Below are 22,244 nucleotides of genomic sequence, written 5' to 3' on the forward strand. Positions count from 1 at the left end.
CACTTATATGTGGAATCTAAAAATAAACAACAACAAAAAAGCAGACTCACAGACGCAGAGGACAAACTAGTGGTTACCGGTAGGGAGAGGGAAGGGGCGAGGGGCATGATGCGGGAGGGGATTAAGAGATAAAAACTATTAGGTATAAGATAAGCTACAAGGATATATTGTACAAAACTGGGAGTATAGCCAACATTTTATAATAACTATAAATGGAGTATAACCTTAAAAATTGTGAGTCACTATACTGTACACCTGTAACTTATGTACTATTAGACATCAAGTATGCTTCAATTAAAAAAAAATACCTCAGAGAAAAGGCGGGGGGTCTCTGAGGTCATTGTGACTTCTCTTATTCAAAAACTTTGGCAGGATTTTTGCAATAAATCAATACTCTGATATTGACCTATTTCTCTTTTCTATAGTATAAATAGCCAAAGATGAATCTCTAGACTGTGACCATGAAAGTAACAATAAGCAACGGCCCTCTGATGTTGTAAGACACCTTCCAGCAGATTGCATTTTCCAAAGATGGCTGCAGCAATATCTCTTGTCTCTCACGCTCTAAGCTCTCGTTACACCCCCATTAAGAGATGGTATTTATGTCTACTCCCCTTGAACCTGGACCGGCGTGTGTGACCGCCTCAACCAATAGGGTGTGGTGGAAGTGATACTACATGACATCTAAGGCTAGGTCATAAAAATCCCACACACGTGCACCTTGTTCTCTTGCTGCACTCACTCTTGGAGTCTAGCCACCATGTTGTAAGGAAGTCCAGGCAGCTGCAGAGAGGCTCACAGGGTGGGGGAACAGCGGCCTCTTGTTCCAAACCCAATGTTTGCCCAAACAACAGCCAAGACCAAGACCAACAACCAAGACCAACCAATAGTTACATGAGTGAACCATCTTGAAATGCATTCTCCAGTCTCCCATTGAGCCCCTCCACCTGACGCCACTTGGAACAGAAACAAACCATCCCCACTGAGCCTTGTCCAAATTACAGATTTGTGAGCAAAATAAACGGTGTTGTTGCTGTTTAAGCCTCTAGGCTTTGAGGTGGCTTCTTACACAGCAGTAGGAAACCCAAGCACACCCTTTGGGGAATCCCCCCAAAGCCGAGGTAGAGTACATCAATTAGGAATGGACTTGGCTAGAAGGAATAGCAATGCTGACTTAGGCTGGCTTACACAGACAGGGATTTTCTTTGCTCACATAGCGGGAAAACTGGAGTAGAAGGCTGCTGGCATGGGTTTAGAGGCTCAGCTCCATCAGGGTGATTGCCTCTGAAATTCCCCCATCCTTTCCCTCCTGCCTCATTGTAACAGGACTGCAGTCCTGGCTCCGGTGCAGTGTCCGTGTTCAAGGTAGGATGAAGCAGAAGGGAAAGAGGCCAAGTCAGCCCATTTGCAACTTCAAGCTTCTCCTCAAGCTCTCTCAGCCTATGGGTCTTTTTTTTTCTAATTTTTTTAAACTTTTATTGAAATATATAGTTGATTTACAATGTTGTGTTAGTTTCGGTGTACAGCAAAATGATTCCATTTTATATATATATTCTTTTGTTCGATTCTTTTCCATTGTAGAATATCTTGTATATCTTCCAATATTACAAGGTATTGAATATAGTTCCCTGTGCTATACAGGAGGTCCTTGTTGCTTACCTATTTTACATACAGTGATGTGTATATGTTAATCACAAACTCCTAATTTATCCCCCGCCTTCCCCCTTGGTAACTACCGTTTGTTTTCTATGTCTGTGAGGCTATTTCTGCTTGTAAATAGGTTCATTTGTGTCATTTTGGTGCAGCTTCAGCTGGAATAGATGCAGGAATAAGGAGTTCCTGCTCAGTACATGGAGGCTGACAAAGCAGAAGGGAGTTGAGTTGAGTTGGTCTCTGGAGCACCGAACAAAGTGTTTGCCCCAAGACTTTGCAAGGGGTCCCAGCATGAGATGAGGAGCCTCCAGAAACAAAAACTAAAAGAAATGAGAAACCAGGTCAGTTTTACCACTCAAGGAAAAATACAATTTAGGTTTTGTTGTTAAATATTTAATATTTTCAAAAATTGGTAAAACTCCATATCCATATGAAATCGGCATTTTCCTCCGGGTCTTCAAATTTCTCTGCAGATTTTTCCCGAATTTCTGTCGGCCGCCCAACCTCTCCCTGAATTCTAGTTCCCCTATTCGCCCCAGTCTCAAGTCAGATGGCCTCTCACCACTTCCGAACCAGCGCATCTAACTGACCTCACTCCCCACTGAAGCCTTCCTCATCGGTCTCCCCTATTAATGCGAAACTTCAGCCATCTTTTAGCCTCTCCCCCTCAGTTTCCCTTTCTTGTACCTTTATGAGAGAACTCTGCTTCTCCGTCCTCTCTGCCACCAACTTAGCTTAGGCTCCTGCTAATTTTCTCTAGAACTAGTACAATAAACCCATTGGCTTTGTCATCCCTCTTCTCTCTCCTTTCTAATCCATCCTATACTCAGTTGGGATATTAGGGTTGACTTTTATATGGTTTGATATAGTTTTGTAATTTCCTAGGAAGATAATGTGGTCTATATGAGTGGCTTCTCCAGCCATATTGTCTGCCCGTTTGGAAATAAACACATCATTTACTCATCAAGGGGTCTTGGGCCAGGTTCTAAGGGTGTAACAGTGGGTTCAGCTTTAATACCTCGAAAACATGGATGCAGAGAGACAGAGTAAATCTTACTACTGAAGCACCTTCCCAACTTCCAAGGGCCTAAGAAAGGGAATTCGATCATGGCTATACATACAGATAGCATGATCTTTCACATGAAAAACGGAATGTCTGACTTTTCTCTATCATCTTCTGTCATGTTAGTGGGGGAGTCTTGTTCAGATGTGCATTCACCAGCTGAAGGGTCCAAAAACACTTATGTCTACTTCAGCCTGGGAACACGTGGAACATATTTACCCCTCTTCCCTCCAGATTTATCAACTTGAACAAACTGGAGCAATGCAGCTTGATAGACAACTTTCCCAGATTAAGGTTGAGTATACCTCTGGTCTTGCCCGCTCTCTGCTCACAAACATCTAACGGCGCCTCCTTCTCCTGTCTCTGCTTCCCCTCCACGATGGGCTAAGGTCTGCCCCTCCACGCCCATTCCTCTCTGCCATCCAGCTGTCCTCGAACCTCCAGGGCAGTGTGACAGTGGTTCTCACAAGCTGCTTCTTCTGTTTCAACCATGTTCTTTCCTCAACAAAATCCAATTCAAAAGATGTGTGACGTCATAGAAAGCACGTTCATTTATCTAAGTAATTTATAAGGGAATAAAACCACTTCTTCATCTTTATAATAGGAGTTTTATCATCACTCTTACATAAATTTGGTACTCAGTGAATATTTGTTGGAAAAAAATGAATGTAAGCTCTTTCATTTATCAGCTATTTCCCAAACAGACAGGTTCTAACTTACAAGATGCTTGTAGTCATGACCCGGTTAATAAATTGTCCTCTATAGTCAGTGATGCCGCCATCTGCCCCTTTGTGTACAGGCATTTGTCCTGCATTACAATTTACAGTGCTTGCACTGACATAAACTACTCACCAACCAAACATGGGTCATTCATATGCTAGTTTTTAATGGAAATGTAATTGACCTACAACACTGTTAATTCTAGGTGCACAATATAGTGATTTGACATTTCTCTACATTACAGGATGTATCACCACTCGTTCATGTGGTATACATTTCCCCACTACTACATACATCTGCATACTCAGATGGTATACCTGGCACCTCTTCTAGGACTTGGTCTAATACCACATCAGAAGTCAAGTTCCAAGGAACCTTGGAGGGGAGGTATCTGCATGTCCAGATGGTCTACTGCATGCAGGACCCTGTACACGGGGCTCCTCTGAGTGCCAGCCTTGGCCCTGACTTGTCCCATGAGTGAAGCAGATTCACTAGCCAGTTCCTAAAGTGGATACAACCCCCACATTAATTCAGCTTATTCCACTCTGGTTTTCAACTAGGCAAACTGGAATGTGGTTTGAGATTTAGGACATGCCAACCTTCATTCTCTGCACTTTTTCTGCCTTATATCAGCAGCTAGCAGAAGACTCCAGCTTCTCTCTGTTTCAAAGCATGACCTTCCATTGGAATATTTTTCAAAGTTCTTAAGAAATTCTTTATTTCTAAATTTGCTTGCAAATCCAAGAGGTCCCCAAGCTGTAGCCTCCCCTAGGTCTGTGTCTTCACACTGTCTCCCATGAAGATTCTTACACTGTCTTCAGTCCTTATAATTTAGGAAGGGCTTCCAAGCCCAGAGGAGTGAATTTTGAAACACAAAGGTTGCCAGCTCACCAGGTTAAAATTACTTTACATACAGCCAATAACAGAAGACCATCCCTTGCACTCTCTTTAAAAAGATGGCTTTCATCTCTCCACATAAGGATACAGAGCATATAAAACCAAAAGACAGCATAAACCTTTCTGGAAACAATACCAGATAATGGTAGAAGCATAGCTATCCTTTTCTTTTCTGTAACTAGAGAATTCTAGTAGCTGCTGCCCTGAAAGGCACTGCTAAAGATTACAAGGTTGATTTTAGTTGTATCGTTGAATCCTTCCCGTCTGGTGTGTATTAAGTATTATTGGTTCTAATCAGTTACATAACATGGCCTCTGTAATACTCCTATTTCATTTATGAACGTATTTCTCATTATACTTTGTTTTGTTTTGTGCTTTTTACCTTTCTTCTTAAGCTCAGGCTAATATAATTGCTATAACTCAGAAGTTACACGACATAAGGTCAGAACTACTACCAGCAGAAAATCGAATAATATTGAATATTTTCCAGTTAAGAGTTGACACAGACATCTTTTACAATCAGAAAACATTGAAATATTTTGTTTGCATTTTATGCTTATTGTGTTAATTCCATCTCATTCCTAATTCTTTGTTCTTTTTATTTGATACCTAAGGCTCTCCAGCACTTCCTTTTTTTCCTAATATTTATTGATTCCTTTGGTTGCACCAGGTCTTAGTTGCAGCAGGCGGGCTCCTTAGTTGTGGCATGAGAACTCTTAGGTGTGTCATGCATGTGGGATCTAGTTCCCTGACCAAGGATCAAACCTGAGCCCCCTGCATTGGGAGTGCGGAGTCTTAACCACTGCACCACCAGGGGAGTCCCCAGCACTTCCTTTTCTTAACAGCAGTGAGCTCCAACCTGGCTGTTTTAAAGCCTGATGCCCCGTGAGAACTCAGTCATGATTTGTTGAATGAAGAAAGGAGTGAATGAATGAAAAGAAAAACAACGATAACAACAACGGAAAAACAAAGACCAGAGTCTATGTGTTTGTGTGTAATTTTGGTCATACGAATTCTAACATCAGGTCACATGAAGCATACTTTTTAAGTTCTATTTATAATAATTCAAGGTAATGACGATGAGCTGTCAAAGCTCACACGGTCGATGTAGGAGGTAGGTCTGGTACACGGAAATGTTTTAAACCCAAAATCAAAAAGCATAAGCACCCTCTTACAGTGAGAATGCTTCTTTGATGCTCTTCGTCTTTTCCAGTTAAAGAAACTGAGACCCGGAGAAATTACATGATTTGCCCAGAGGCACACTGTTAGGCAAGGTTGGGGAGCCTAGGCTCTTGACTTCCCTGGCAGTCTTCACCCCATAAAGTTTCTCTCCACCCCCAGCCCATCTGCTGACTCTGGGCATGGCATCTGTATTTGATCCAGCTTCTCAGAGCACATCAACTGTGAGCCGATTGGATGTAAATACAGAGAGAACAGAAAACTCTCTTTCTCCAGGCAGCTGGAAAGTTTCACTTGGCATTTATTTTTAGCATCTTGTGTGTGCTTGGGAACAACCATGGCAACAAAGGCACCTGGGAAGACCTTCAGGAGACAGTCACAGGGACAAGCGAATTGCACGAGAGGGAGGCTGCTTCACCTCCACGGGGACGTGTGGGCAAGCTGGACATGTTCCTGTCACCAGGAGAGAATAAACTCAGAATCAGCGAGACTCGCCTCCACTTCGGCCATCAAGGACTGATGAGATCATCTTTGTAAAACTGTCTTCCCCTCCCTTCCTTTCCTTCTCCCCCAGCAGCACCAATACAATGTGTAAATATAGCCAAACAAGTTGCCCCTGACTTGGAGATCTCATCATATGTCATGTTTTGGTAAGTCCAGCCCTTCATGAGACTTCTACACACATAGCCCTGGAGAGGAAATGACTCAGGCTACCAATGATGAATGGCTTCATCACCTCAACAAGGATGAAATCAGAAGCTCCCTCCTTGCCCTCGAAGAGCAAGTGAAAGGGCGACGGCAGGTGTGAGGCTGCACCCGGAGGTGCACCAACCCCTGAGAAGCCAGATTGGCTTTAAGAGATCCCACAACACCTGGTGAAAACCCTCCCTCACACTAACTTTGCATGTGGCTCTTTTGCTATGCCAAACACTTCCATTTACTTTGGGGAGAGGACAGAGCCATTTCAAGAAACTCACCAGTTCCTGAATTTCTCTGCCTAGTTCTCCAACACTGACAGACCCAGTGAGTGATTCACACCGGGTCACTGTGCTTGTGCTGGTGATGTTTGTATATCTAGGCTTCCCCACCTTCACATGTCAGGACCACCACCATGCCCTTCCTTCCCCAACACTTGGTGAAAACGCAGCTCTCTCCCTTATGCTTGTTGGAGAACAACCTACACTGAATGAACCCAGTGTACACTGTTGATGAGAAGGTTGGCCCAATGACGCGAGACACACTTCAGCTCAGTCTTGGTCATTTACTATTTCTCTGCCTGTGCTTTTTCTTTTTTAAATTTTTATTTGTTTTTTTATTGAAGTCTAGTTGATTTACAGTGTGCTAATTTCTGCTGTACAGCAAAGTGATTCAGTTATACACATATAGATATTCTTTTTTTGTATTCTTTCTATTATGGTTTATCATAGGATATAGAATGCAGTTCCCTATGCTCTATAGTAGGACCTTGTTGTTTATCCATCCTATATATAATAGTTTGCACCTACTAACCCCAAACTCCCAGTCCATCCATTTCTCTCCCCCTCTCCCCCTTGGCAACCATAAGACTGTTCTCTATGACTGTGTGTCTGTTTGTTTTGTAGATAGGTTCATTTGCGCCATATTTTAGATTCCACATATAAGTGATATCATATGGTATTTGTCTTTCTCTTTCTGACTTACTTCACTTAGTATGATAATCTCTAACTGCATCTGTGTTGCTGCAAATGGCATTATTTCATTCTTTTTTTATAGCTGAGTAGTATTCCATTGTACATATGTACCACATCTTCTTTATCCATTCAGCTGTTAATGGACATCTAGGTTGTCTCCATGTCTTCGCTATTGTGAACAGTGCTGCTATGGACATATGGGTGCATGCATCTTTTTGAATTATGGTTTTGTCCGGGTATATGCCCAAGAGTGGGATTGCTGAATTACAACCCAATCGAAAAATGGGCCGAAGACCTTAATAGACACTTCTTCAAAGAAGACATGCAGATGGCCAGGAGACACGTGAAAAGATACTCAACATCACTAATTGTTAGAGAAATGCAAATCAAAACTACAGTGAGGTACCACCTCATGCCAGTCAGAATTTCATGACTTTAGAAAGAGCTTGAATGTTTCAAGCTAAATTTGGAAGCTTTCCAAAGAATAAATAGAGATGTACTGCATTGAATTTGTGTCTCAACATTACCTTGAAACATGATAGTGACTGATAAAATGTTTTTTAATGGGCATAGCTTCTATAATTTTAAGCACATTTCAATAAAATCCCAAGTTTCACAGCAATAGTGCTACTCCGGGTTAGGCCTGTACACAGTCCCCTCATTCAATCATATTCAAGAACGAGGATGATGTTGTTCACAAAGAGGTATTTAATAAAAAATAAATAAAGCAGGAAAAATCCATCATTGTGGTCACAGGGCTGGAAAGGCCTCTATTGATCTTTACTTCCCCACAAAACCACATAAATATGTAATGGTGGCATTGAGTCAGCTCCCTCCAAGCAAATGAACTATGGCATCACTCAAGAGATATGCATGTTTTTACGGAACAAAATCCTAAAGATAAAGTAAGAAGACAGTTTCTTATCTGACCCCAAACTGAGGAAGATTGGAGGAAGTGATTCCATTCATTGCTACTTTCTGTTCTAACAAATTCTGTAAAACATCGAATATTCTCAGAATTGGAAAACATCTGAAAAGGCATATTCATCGTTGGTTGGCTTTTTTCCCCCCATAAACTTCCAGCCACAATGTATCATACTGGATGAGTCAATCACCAATTTTAAATTCATAGACAGCTATGTACTTGCTAGAGGCCAAGCCCAGATCCAGAGTAGAGTTTGGTCCTGGGAGAAAATACTTAGTGCAAAGAAGCTGCTGTGAATTTAGGAGCCAGAGCTCACTTCTCTGGACATTCATTCTCCATGACTGCCGGTGTTCTGAAGCACAGCTGTCCCTCAGTATCTGAGAAGGAGTTGTTCCAAGACCCACACGGCCTCCCAGCCCTGCCCCCCCCCCCCCGGGAATACCAAAATCCCAGGATGCTCCGGTCCCTAATACAAAATGGCATAGTATTTGCATATAATCCATGCACATCCTCCCGTACACTTTAAATCATCTCCAGATTACTTATAATACCTAATACAATGTAAATGCTATGTAAATTGTTGCCAGTGCACAGCAGCAAATTCAAGGTTTGGGCAAATTTAAGTTTTGCTTTTTGGAACTTCCTGGATTTCTTTTTCCCTAGCATTTTCTATCCATGGTTGGTTGCATTGGCAGATGCAGAACCCCTGGATGCAGAACCCGGGGAGAGGGAGGGCCGACTGTATTATCATTCACAGTGGCTACTTTTCAGGCACAAATGAGGGGCAGTAGACAGCCAGTCTAGCAGCAAAATATAAGCATTCAGACAGGTTCTATATCAGTAGGAAAAATGCAAGGTATAATTGTAAGAGAGGAGCCTATTGTCAGTTTAGAATATTTGCAGTGTATGTATTAGAAAGGAAAGCTGTGGATGGAAAATAAATTGCCCTACATATTGCAGATTGGGAAATGGCCATGATATAATCTTTCCGTAAATGTAATGAGACTGCATTTCAAGTTGTATTGCTCTCTCTGCCAAAAATGAAAGCCTGTTTTTCAACTGATTTTTCCCCAAAATAGATAATAGAAAACTTTGAATTCTACATAAAATAATTGTGGAGATAATTTTAAAAACCGTTTGAATATCTTCTGATCCACTCCAAGTAAACAAATAGGACGTGGCAATATTTGCACAGCCATGTGACATGCAGGGCGTGACATAGTTTCGACAGAATCTGGATCACTAAATTTTAGACATAGAGGAAAATATTATAAAAACAAAACCCAGCAGTACAAACTGAGAAGGTGAAGACATTTGTCAGGAAGGTATAGGCACAAATATATCTCAGCCCCTGAATGTCCTCCAAGAGTAAACAATATGATTGATCCAGGAAAAGACTGTGCTGGAGAACGAACAAACAGAAATGAAATAGGCTATTCCCTAAAGCCCACATTCCACCAGCACTTCCGCTAAACCAGAGGGCTGTCCATTCGCTCATTCTATCTCAATCCCTGCCTTATAGACAGAGAAACCAATGGGGGCAATTTCTCCCTTGAAATACATCACAGTTTATTGCTTCTTTGCAAGAACTTATAAAAAGAGAAAGAGGCACATATATTTTCACATAATTGTAGGCAACATGACACAGTTGAAAATGCATGAGAATTGCACTCAGTAAACTTGGGTTCAAGGCCAAATAAGGAACTTAATCTCTCTGAGACTTGGTATCCACATTTATACCCAGGGACTAACAATCCCTCCATAACGGAGACGTTTTGAGGATTAAACATCCCAAAGCCTCTGAAAATAATATGCAACTATTGCTCTACAAGGGACCATGGAAAATCATCTCAGCCACCCCCCGCTCTAGCTCTCAGCAGAATCACATCTCAGTTTTCGTAGACTGAGTTAAACAAGTTGAGAAGGTTGCAGGATGGAAGGTTCTTGGCAACATTCCAAATATGAGCTATCCAAATCCTTCACATCATGGCTTGTCTCCATTTCTTTCTTCTCACCTAAGATGAAAAAGTTACGATGTGATTAATGGCCTTTGTTTTCATGAAGCCTGTAGGGTCACTCTTTTAGAGACAGAATCCTGCCAAGACTCTGTTTCTTAAAATCATGCTTGTAGGTATGTGTCATGCTCCCTCCAGTTTCTCTAGCTCATTTTCTCCTGGTCCCAGGATTCTGTAAGTGTGAATTCAGTTCTCATTCTGCTGCAGCACTTCCTGGTTCCCCGTTGTGACCCTCCCAGCCGTCTTACACTACTGACAGAGTGTCAGCTCCGGATCTATTGTAACCTCTCAATATTTTCCCGCCTTTAATGCACATAATTGTTTTGTCTTGTGCTTATGCATTTTCCTCTGTCCTTGCTGCACTTTTCTCAGTTCAAATTTACCAAGCACACGTTGAATTCCTGTATTCTAAGGCCTCCGTCCCACCTGTCTCAGTGTTAACTGCAAAACTAATAAAGGGTGGTCTCATTCCAGCATCCAGGGGTTATGAGGTACTGAGTCTAGAACCAACACCCCGGAACAACAGTTGTCATGCAATTTTAAGTTAGCATTGCTATTTTGAAAATGTCGCTTTTGCATATGAATTTCTTATCATGGGTAGGATCCTACACATAATAACTATGTAACTTAGCTCATGTAGTCCTACTATTTTAGTATAGTACACAGTCCAGAATAAAATTCTCTGTGAGGCTAAATACTTGTGGTTTTCCCTGGTTCTCTCTCTGGCTGATTAGTGTCAGGGATAAGGAGTTGATTAGCCTGACGAAGTTTGTGCTTCATAGAACTAGAACTTTTGTCTTCTTCAAGACAATTTCAAAAGGAGTTTTTCTGGGATATAAGTCACATAGTTAATATGTATTGAGCAGAACAGATTCAACACTGATTTTTTTTTTAAATTGAAGTATAGTTGATTTACAATTTGTGTTAGTTTAAGGTGCACACAAAGTTATTCAGATATACTTTTTCCCAGATTCTTTTCCCTTATAGGTTATTGCAAAATATTGAGTATAGTTCCCTACGCTATACAGTAGGTCCTTGTTGGTTATCTATTTTTTTTTACATAGTAATGTGTCTATGTTAATCCCAAACTCCTAATTTATCCCTTCCCACTCTTTTGCTTTGAGTTGACCCTTTGCTCACTTTCAGAGAGAAAGGAGAGTGACTTAGGCAGAAAGAGGTATCTCCCCAGAACTGGGAGCCATCAAGCAATAGGCTGATAACCATAGTCCATTCTTATGAGAGCGGAGGAAATGTATCCTTTCTCCATTTTGTCCCCAACCTCTAACCGTTACAATCTTGTTAACAGGTGAAATAAACTTTGATTTATTAATTCAGTGAAAGCCACAGGCTTTGAATGAAAAGAGGAAAAATGGCTTTACTTAACATGGGAGAAACGTTTCAAATCAGCTCCTGGCTCAGTGAGTCAGCTTCCCTTGGTGGTAACTGTTGCTTTTTACAGGCTTTCAAATCAACTTGACAATAATAACAGAGGTAACAGTCCAGCATATTTGGGGAGAACTACTGAATGACATGAGATTTCCCACTCAGATCTAAGTTTTGGACCTCATACTTTGAAACACATAAGAGGAATTTAAATCTCCATGAAGTTTGTAGTCATCATCTAAGCTAGACCCAGAAAGAACTGAGACTTGGAAAAAGGAGGTATACAAAACCCCTGTTCACCAAATTTTAGCAAATCTTTTACCCCACTCATTTATTCCTCTCCCTCCAAAAAGCTTCTTACAACCCACACTTAAAATCATCAGCATACCTGGGGAGGCACTTTTCCCCATTATTTCCATTTATTTCCTCCAGGACAATTGACCCTTTTTTCAAAATGAACACAAAATTCACATGTCCTCCCATATTTAAGATTCATTCTAACCACCAGAGCTTTCTACAGCATTTAGAACAGAGACTCTTCCTGAAATATCAGATTTTATTTTTAATTCAATGCATTGCATGCATGAAGCAGCTCTCTGTAAAGAAGCAATTGCTATAAAATAATCTCTCACTGTGTCCCTCAGGTTCAGTGATTTAAATGATATTCAGGAGGCTGAAAATGAACACTCTCTTTTGTGAGCAAATAAATTGAGGCATTGAAAAGTGAAGTCACTTGTCTTAAATCAACCCATTCAATAACTAGTGAATGTTTAAAATATACAAAGTAATATGGGAATTACAAAGAAACTCTCTGATACGGTCTCCTACCTCGTGATCTTGTGTTTATGTTGAAAGTGGCAAAGCTAGCATGCATGAATAATAAGGAGAGGAATGCAGTGTCACAGAATCCAACCCTATGGCAGAGAAGGAGATGAGGTTAGACACCACATGCGGTGGAGGGATGGGGAGATTTAAATGATCTCTGTGATTCCGTAATTCCATGAGAGGAACTGGTCACAAGGGCCAGATCCTGTGAGTAGAGCTTGAGACAAAGTTCAAGATTTGATGTCTGTCTGTCTGTCCATTCCTATAGACTATCAGGAACCCCAGTTCTATGCAGTCAAGTTCAAACTTAGTACCTGGACTTCAGGAAGGGAGTTATGGGAATCACAACCTCACGTGTCAAGGGAAGCCAGACATGGGTCCTAGAGCCCATGCCTGTCTGAAGGAGGTGGTGTCTTCTTTCCTTCAGTTGGTGGAGGCTTTGCTGCCTAATGCTACCAGAACTCATTTTTCTGTTTGTTTTTTGGGTTTTTTGTCCGTGCTGCGCTGCATGTGGGATCTCAGTTCCCTGACCAGGGATTGAACCCATCCCCCTTTCACTGGAAGCACAGAGTCTTAACCACTGGACCACCAGGGAAGTCCCCCAGAACTCCTCATTTTTTAAAACAAGCTATAAGTGGAAACTTTTTGGTGAAATCTTATCATTTTTAAGTATTAACTGTCATTTTGTGACTTTGAGACCTCTGCTTTGGGCAGTTCCGGTATTTTATGGTGACATATGTTAGACTGAGGTCTCAGATGGCGAATGTAGGTGGTTTAGCAACCAGTGCTGTTGCAGGCTGTAAACCATTATCCCCTGGACCACTGCACTGACATGAGCTTATTAATAATTGATTGTAAAGGAATTGTCTACCTGACTCAGCCTGTCCTCAAGTATCTTAAGGGGTTTCTGTGGTACAGCAACTATTGACTTGAAGAATATTTTAAATAACCTAACTGCTGCTTGGCCAACAGCTACAATTCATTATGTTAGACAGAACCACCTAATATATGAATGATCTCAAGTCAGAGTTATTTACCTTCCTAAGCTCAGGCACAAGCCTTGTCCCATTACATTAATAATGACAGAAGAGTGGATTTCCCCCAGCCTCTCCCACCATAGTATAAGATACTCAGGGGAGAAACCTGAGCTTTGAACTAGTCTATGTAGAACTGAGCAAGCCACTTGAAAAATGGTTATCACTGGGCTGCAGTATCCAACACAACTGAGTGGAGTTCCCTGTGATGAATAGTCCTTTACATCTGGGTACCATTGCACTCGCGCTTGGCAACATAATCAAGGACCAATATCAAAGGTGCCATGCTATCTGCTCAGGGTGCAGGGGGAATCTTCCCAACACATGCACCGAACAGAAAGCATATCTGACATGAGGCTGGTGGGCACAGAGCAGGTTATTAGGTGACTGTTAAAGGCCTGCTCTGAATGGCAGTCTAGGAATCAGCTCTCCTGCTGCTGTCTCATTTCGATCCAGAAGCTGACCGCCCTATAGCTAATTGGAAATGCATATAGCATCTGATTTATGTGAGGGGAAGGGAGACTGGGGGAAAGGTCCATTAAAGAAGAGAATAATTGAACCCAAGTGCGGTAAGATTGGGGGAGATGTCAATTGTCTCATTTTGTCACTTTCTTCTGGAAAGGCCTATTACTACCATGTAATTCATGGGCCTGGAGAGAGCCATAAAACCATGGAGAAGAGGAAACAGAAGAATCCAGGCTATTAAAACAATGTGAGGTAGGGCTTGTAGGTCTTTATCCTTTATTTTTGAAAGAGCTCACTAAAACCTAAATATAGGGTAGAAGAAGAAGATGATTAGTTTAAAGACTGCTTGACATGTCTTCTTGACATGAATTTTTACTTATAAAAATTCACTAAAGCCTTTTTTTTTTTAACTAGACTTTTTGTATTCAATTGTTTTCGTATCTTTGACAGTGGGACTACAAGAGTCTAACATATATACTTTTCAATAGCAATGCCCAGAAAAAGGATATTAATTTCACAGACCTGAAAAAATGAGCAAAAGATAAAATTAGTGTTAATTGTCCCATATCCAAGCTATGGAGTTAGGAAAAGTCTTTTGTAAACATATATTCCCACCCTCCAACCCATCTCCCCATGAAGCATATGTGGGTAGGAGGGAAAGCAGGAGTATTTCTTTAGCTGCAGCCACAGTACATGGAGCCAGGGAACAAACACCAAATCAATCGTGTCCAAGAGACAATACCAACAGTCAGCGCTAGAGCAGCGCCCCAAATAAGAAACAAACAAGCAAGGGCCTACGTTGGTTTGGAAAAGCTAGAGCACGGGTCAAAGGGTTGGAGATACACTGAGAACCAAGACGAGGACTCATGCCTTAAGCAAGTGAGAATGGAGGGACCTTGTGTGACGCTTGAGACAGCTGATTACTGCCCTTGCAGCCAGTCACCTGTGGAAAGGAAACGGGATGGAAACACTCTGTTTGGAAGACTCTTATCTTCCACTAGGCCTGCAGCGTGCCTCTCTCCCAGAAAGACCTGCCCTGGATGCATTCCCTCCATGAGGGCTTTTCTCGTTAGCTCTCTTCCACTCTGTCTGAATATTCATTCTTTGTCTCCTCAACAAGTATACTATATCAGGTATGTATCCCCACATTTTTGTCCAATTCAAAGTTTATCTGAGCCAGTATGAGTTAGCTATTGAACACAGATATTCTTAGAAATACTCTAGCTTTTTCCATATTGTCTTATCTTTATCCAAAGATAAGCATTTGTAAAAACTATTGTTATAAATAAAAGCATAGTAAAATTAAAAACGAAATAAACACATTATATTTTTCATTTCTAAAACGTATTTAATTTCATTCGTATTGTCTTAGTTCCTTCATGCTTTTAAAATGTATTACTGTTTTTCCAAGTATCAGACTGTCTCATGCAAGCTAAATACTGAATTACTTCCTTTTTTCCTTCCACAATTAAGTGAATATTTATACTAGTTTAGTCTGTAGATTTACTATATGGGTCTATATGAATATATATATTGACTTTTCTTAAAGTTATTAAAGTGTGGTAGGTCCTTAAGAAAGATTCAAAGTAACATAAAGTTACCTTTTAAATAAGCAAATATATACTTCTCTACTAGATTATTACCACCCCCCAGAACAATTAAAGGAACATTTTATGCATTTTGTATTGCTAGACCCTATTATAGTAAGACTCTAATTACAAATATGAATTATTTAATAAATTAATGAACATTTATTGATGAATGCATTAGATATGAGACCTTCTTGCATGTGTGTGTATGTGTGTGCCTGTGTCTGTGTACATCTCCACATGCTTTTGGTCTACTTTTCCTCCTCTGAATTCCTTATACTCCAGCCAAATGGGATTACTCATTGTCATGTATATAATCCCATCCTTTCACTGCTTTCAGTTACTTATTCATTCAGTATTTATTCATTCAATCAGTTGTTTGACCAAGAAAATAATTGTATTTTCAAAGTGCTGGAAGAAAATATCCAGTGAAAATGTCTTCAAAAATTAATCTAATAACATATTTTCAGATAAACAAAAACTTGAGAGAATTCAACACCATTTGGTCCATAATAAAGTAAACATTAAAGGAAGCAATTCTGGGATGAGGAAAATGATTTTATGTGATAGCTTAGAGATTCAGGAAGTAATGAAGAACAATATAAATGGTAAATAAATGGGTAAATCTAAATGAATATTGGCTATAAAAATCAACAATAATAATGTCATATGGTTTAAAATATATGGAGAATTTGAAAACAATAGTATATAAGATGGGATGGGGTAAAAGATGTTACAGAATACTAAGGCCTTTATATTGTCCAAGAAGTGGGAAAAGTACTGATTTATATTAGATTTAATAAGCCAAGGAGGGATGTTCTAATCTCTAGATAATTACCATGATAGTAGTAAAACAATGAGATGATGGGGGATAGATATAATAAAAGTACTTAATCCAAAAATAGGTAAGAAAGAAGGAAATAAGAACAGAAAAATGTTGGGACAAATAGAAACAAATAGTAATTACAATAAATGTAAACAGACCTTATGCTTCAATTGAAAAACAAAAGTACTCAGGCTGGATAAAAACAATTACATTCTGCTTACAAGAAACACATCTTTTTTTTTTTTTTTTGCTGTACGCGGGCCGCCCACTGTTGTGGCCTCTCCCGTTGCGGAGCACAGGCTCCGGACGCGCAGGCCGAGCGGCCATGGCTCACGGGCCCAGCCGCTCCGCGGCATGTGGGATCCTCCCAGACCGGGGCACGAACCCGCGTCCCCTGCATCGGCAGACGGACTTTCAACCACTGCGCCACCAGGGAAGCCCAAGAGACACATCTTAAATATAAGGACCAGGGAGGTTGAAAGTAAAAGGATGGAGAAAGATAAACTATGCAAACTCCAAGGAAAGGAAAGGTGCAGTTATCAGACATAACAGGCTTTAAGGAAAGAAGTATTACTAAAGGGAAAGAGATGATGTGGAAGTTATAAAAGTTTTACAGTCATATCTACCTAATAACAAGACTCAATCTACAAAGCAAAAATTGACAGAACTAAAATTAGAAATGGAAAATTTGAAATCATAGTGGAAGATTTTAAAAGATTTTAACACTTCTCAGTAAGTGATAGAATGAACATACAAAAATCTGTAGGGATATAGAAACTCTGAACAATGTGATGAACAGACTTGGCCTTGTAACGTATATAGAACACTGATCCCAACAACTGAAAAATATACTTCCTTTCAAGTTAACGTGGAGCACGTAGCGAAATCAACTGTATGTTTAGACATAAAGCAATCTCAACAAATTATAATGGACTGTCCTACAGATTTCGTCCTCTGATCTCTGTAGAATAAATTAGAAAATCTCCACACGTATGAAAATTAAGCGTTAATGCCTAAATAGCACATTAGTAGAATAAGGAATCACACTGGAAATTAGATAATACTTTTTTAAAGATTTTTTCTTATGTGGACCATTTTTAAAGTCTTTATTGAATTTGTTACAATATTGCTTCTGTTTTATGTTTTGGTGTTTTTGGCCACGCGGCATGTGGGATCTTAGCTCCCTGACCACAGATCGAGCCCGCACCCCCTGCGTTGGAAGGTGAAGTCTTAACCACTGGACCACCAAGGAAGTCCCTACTATTTTGAACAAAATGATTAAAAAATTACTACTTGACAAAACGTGTAGGATGGAACTCGAGCCACGTTTCAAGGAAAACTCATGGTTTAAAATTATTAAAGAAGAAATACTAAAAACAAACAATTTGTCATCTATCTCGAGAAGTTAGAAAAAGACAAAAGAAGTTTAAGGGAGGAAATAATAAAGGTAAGGGTAGAATTTAAAAAGAAAATAAACACACAATACAAAGAATCAGCAAGCCAAAGTGGGATTTTTGGGAAAGGATAACAAAATTCAATAAATCCCAGGCAAAAGATAGATAACAGAATAAAGAAAACACAACTAAACCATATCAGGGCAAAACCACCTATAATACAGATACTGAAATAATCATAGGAGGATATAATGAACAACCGAATGCTAGTGTATTTGGCAATTTAGTTGAATTGGACACATTCTTAGAAAAATACAACCTCTCAAAATTGACACACACAAAAAATAAATTCATAGTTAAAAACCTTCTCAAAACAAAAACTGCTCGCCCAGATGACTTCACTGGTGAATTCTTCCAGACATAAATAGAAACAGTAATGCCTATTACATACAAATCCTCCGCAAGAAGAGAGAGGGAAATTTTCCATGTCTTTTAATGAGACTAGGCTAACCATGATACTAAGAGTATATTAAAAAGTCCCAGAGCAAACATGTTACTCAGCAGTTAAATGTTGAAAGCTTTCCCCCAGACACAAAGATGCCCACTATTGCCACTTCTATTCAAACTTTTCCTGAAGGTTCTAGCTAGCCAGAGAAATAGGACAAGGAAGAGAAGAGACATAAGAACTGGCGGGGAAAAAGAAAAAAGACAACTTGTTATTCACCAGTGACAAGATTGTTATGAAGAAAAGCCAAAGGATCTACAGATAAAGTATTGGAATTAATAAATGAATTTATCAAAGATCTTAAATTCAATATAAAAATTTGCTTTTCTTATACCAACAATAAGGAGAAAAATGAAACAAAATGGTACTGTTTACATTAGCATTAAAAACTACCAAATGCTTAGTAATGAATAAAAAGAAAGAGACGCAAGGCCTTTAAAAACTATAAAAACATTACTATAAACCATAAAACATTACTGAGAAAAATGAAATAGAAGTGAACAAATGGAGGAATAGACCATGTGGACAATGGGGAGGGGTCTTCTGAGGGGCTGGTAATACTATACTTCTTGACCTGGGTGGTAGTGACCCAGGTGTATTAAATTATGATAATTCAAGTGACCAATGTACAATTTTTGCATTTTTCTGCTTGTATGGTGTACTTACATGCAAAGTTCACAAAAAGTAAATAGATAAAATAAAGTTCTTTGTTTTATACTATTAATAAATAGTTGTAAAATCATGCATATGTGTTTTCTCTTTTTGACTTTTTGTGGTGTCTCTGTGACATCAAACATGATTCTAGGAAGAGAGCTACAATGATAACACTATGTATAGGAAAAGAATTTTGACTTGTGACCGATCAACCAGAAATCAATTACCCTGAGGGCAATAGGAATGGCCACACCTATGTCAATCTAATTGCCACCTTTAAATTGTGTGGAAGGGCGTGAAATACGATTTAGTTTAGACCTCGGTACTCAATCCAGCTGCCATATTGTATGCCTGGGCTGGGCTCTGGGGTCAAGGAATAACACCACTGTATAACACAGGACTGGACTTTCATTAAAACATGGCACCAGAAGGATGACGACGGGATGCTTCAATTCTCAGTCCAAGAGGAGGGAGAGGCATTTGTCTATGGTTCCTCCAGGACAGCATTTTACCAAGATACTTAAAGAAATCTAGGACTTCCCTGGTGGCGCAGTGGTTAAGAATCCTCCTGTCAATGCAAGGGCTATGAGGTCGAGCCCAGTCTGGGAAGATCCCACATGCCGCGGAGCACCTAAGCCCGTGCACCACAACTACTGAGCCTGCGCTCTGGAGTCCGTGAGCCACAACTACTGAGCCCGTGCGCCACAACTACTGAAGCCTGCACGCCTAGAGCCCATGCTCCACAACGAGAAAAGCTACCGCAATGAGAAGCCCACGCACCGCAACGAAGAGTAGCCCCCGCTCGCCGCAACTAGAGAAAGCCTGCACACAGCAACGAAGACCCAACACAGCCATAAATAAAATAAATAAATTTATATATTAAAAAAAAGAAATTTAACATGAACATGCTGGGCTAAGTCGGAAACGAAACATGAATGGTGGGGATGGTGTGACAAATGCTTCTGAGGATTTGGGAGCTGAATTCTGGTCTTAATCTTATCCCATGGTGCAACGTGTGCATCTATCTACTCAGGCCATTTCCCAGATAGGGATCCTGTTTTTGCCTCTGGCCATGTCTAGCTTCTTTATGGTTGCGATACTGGTAAGGTAAATATTGTCAAATGATTTTTTTTCTCTTCTCTAGAAATTTCTTCAGAGATTAGGCACATTATTTTTGATTGAGCCAGGAAGAAATAGAGAAATGAGGAGCAGATGTTGATTGTTGATTACCAGCTAGTCCCATTTTCCATCATCTGGCAACTTCATGCACTTTCACTCAGGCTATATTTACCCCAAAAGTCAATACATTCAGTAAAAAAGAAAACAAAAAAAATAGTGATGTAAATTAGACCAAAACATCTGGATATTAAGTGAATTGGCCAGATGTTTTGGTGGTTTATAAATAAAAGCCAAATAGAAAACAAGAAAAAGAAAGAAAGGATCAGAGAGTGGGCAGGGACTTAAGATGTAGCTACCCACCCACGCCCTCCACCTCCTCAGAGCCTGCAGGGGATGAATCTGTGTGAATCATTATGAGGGGATGAAATTAAAGGGATCAGAAATTCTGGAACTTAGCCCTGAACAAAGAGGAGTGACCTTTGTTGTACTGAGGAAAAATGGACGTTTGCCTCAGGCTTTTTTGTATCTAGAAATGATTTCTCAATTGCTCATAATTTTTGAATTGTATTTCTACAGCTTCTCAGATCCCAGCCAAGATATCAGTTCTCTAAGAGAGCTGGTTGCTTTCCCAAATTGGAAATAGATTTGTTTTCCGTGTTGGAATTACTGATGAAAACTGCAGGCATTAGTTTCTCCCCCCCCCCCGCCTCCTTTTCTTTTTTAAAGGTGAAATACGTCTTGTTTGTTCTTTCTTTCTGAACACAACATGAGTCATCGAATAATTTTCAAAACAGTTTTGGGAAGAGCTCTGGTTTGGGAATAAGTCTGTGCTCAAAATCACGTTTTTGCTTTTTCACTTTCTAACTTCGGGCAACTTAACCTCTTAGGGTTTCAGTTACTACCTCCAATGAGATGGAAATAATAATTAGCTCATAAAGTTATTGGGAGAAACAATAATGGACGTAACAAACATAAGAGTCCCTTTCCAGGTTGAACTTCCCTCTACTGTTTGTGATTTGGAAGGGGCAAAGCAGTTGTGGTAACTACCTCTTAGCCCAGACAAAGTTTTTTAAAAGGCTGACTGACATAGACTTCCGCAAAGAAAAATGGGATCAGAATGGAAAATTATCCCGTGTATCATCTATATGCAAGTTAATGTGATACACTGAAATAGAAAATATTACACATGTATTTTTATTTATTCGTTCAACAAATATTCACTGAGTACCTATTATAGCCAGAAATCCTTCTAGGTGTTGAGGACACAGACCTAAATCTATATATAAATTAAAAGGTGGTTAAGTCTATAAAATAACACAGTTAAGCAATTGGGAGTGCTGACGAATGAAAATTAATTATGTTGGTAACTTGCAAATATTTCTGAGCCAAGGAAAGATATTACATCAATCAGATGATAGTAACGAGAGCAATAAAGACTCAGTATGAAACACTGGCAGGGTAGCCCTCTCAGGCTGTGATTTTTACTTAGTTGTCGTGCGTATTAAACCATTGTGGAGGAGCTGCCATTTGGACTAAGCTATAGTCCTCTGCAAGAAAGAAACCGAAGCCACTGTATTATGGGAGAAAAATTAACAGAATATTTCCCCCACCAGAGCTCTAGTTCAAACAGAATATTCTTTTTCAGGGAAACTAGCATTGCAAGGGGCCTTCTCCAATAGTCTTATATTTCCAGACATTGTGTTCTAAGTTCTATGTGTTCTGAAATGATTGCCCTATAAAATGTTATAGAAAGAAAATCTCTTTTTGATATTGGATAAGTCTTGGGAGAAATATTTCAAGTTTCCAAGTTTTTCTTTGATATAAAGGAATAATTAGTTGGAAAAGAAATTAATACCACAATGAAAAGGTCTATCAAAATACCAGAAGAGGATCCTTGAGGGTAGCAGTTACTAAAGGACTTTGAAGTGTCTGCAGGGAAGGAACTATGGAAATCAAAGTCAGCTTTTTATTACTGGGCAAGAATTTCAGTATTTAACCTCAGCTACTGACCTGGTCTCCTACCTCATACAGAAGGTAAAAGGAGCACAAAAGCATGTTCCGTTCCGAGCCCCAAGTCTCTTGCCCCCAAATGTAAGCGTATTCCTGAAAATGTATCTACACACTCACCCCCATTCTTACTTACTTTTCCTCAATACACCTTCCTTTTTCCCCAAAGTGAACAGCTTCCTCAGACCTCTGAATCCTATGCCATTCAAACCCGTAGGAATGTTCTCCTCCTGGCTTTGGTCTTTCCCTTTCTTCTCTTCTTTTCCTTTCTCCCCTCTTCCTCCTTTTCACTTAGTACCACTGCCTCCTTTTCTTCTGTAT

The sequence above is a fragment of the Aethalodelphis obliquidens genome, unplaced genomic scaffold (assembly GCF_003676395.1).
Source record: "Aethalodelphis obliquidens isolate GAN/ISIS:26980383/991018 unplaced genomic scaffold, ASM367639v1 scaffold87, whole genome shotgun sequence".
Classification (NCBI taxonomy): domain Eukaryota; kingdom Metazoa; phylum Chordata; class Mammalia; order Artiodactyla; family Delphinidae; genus Aethalodelphis; species Aethalodelphis obliquidens.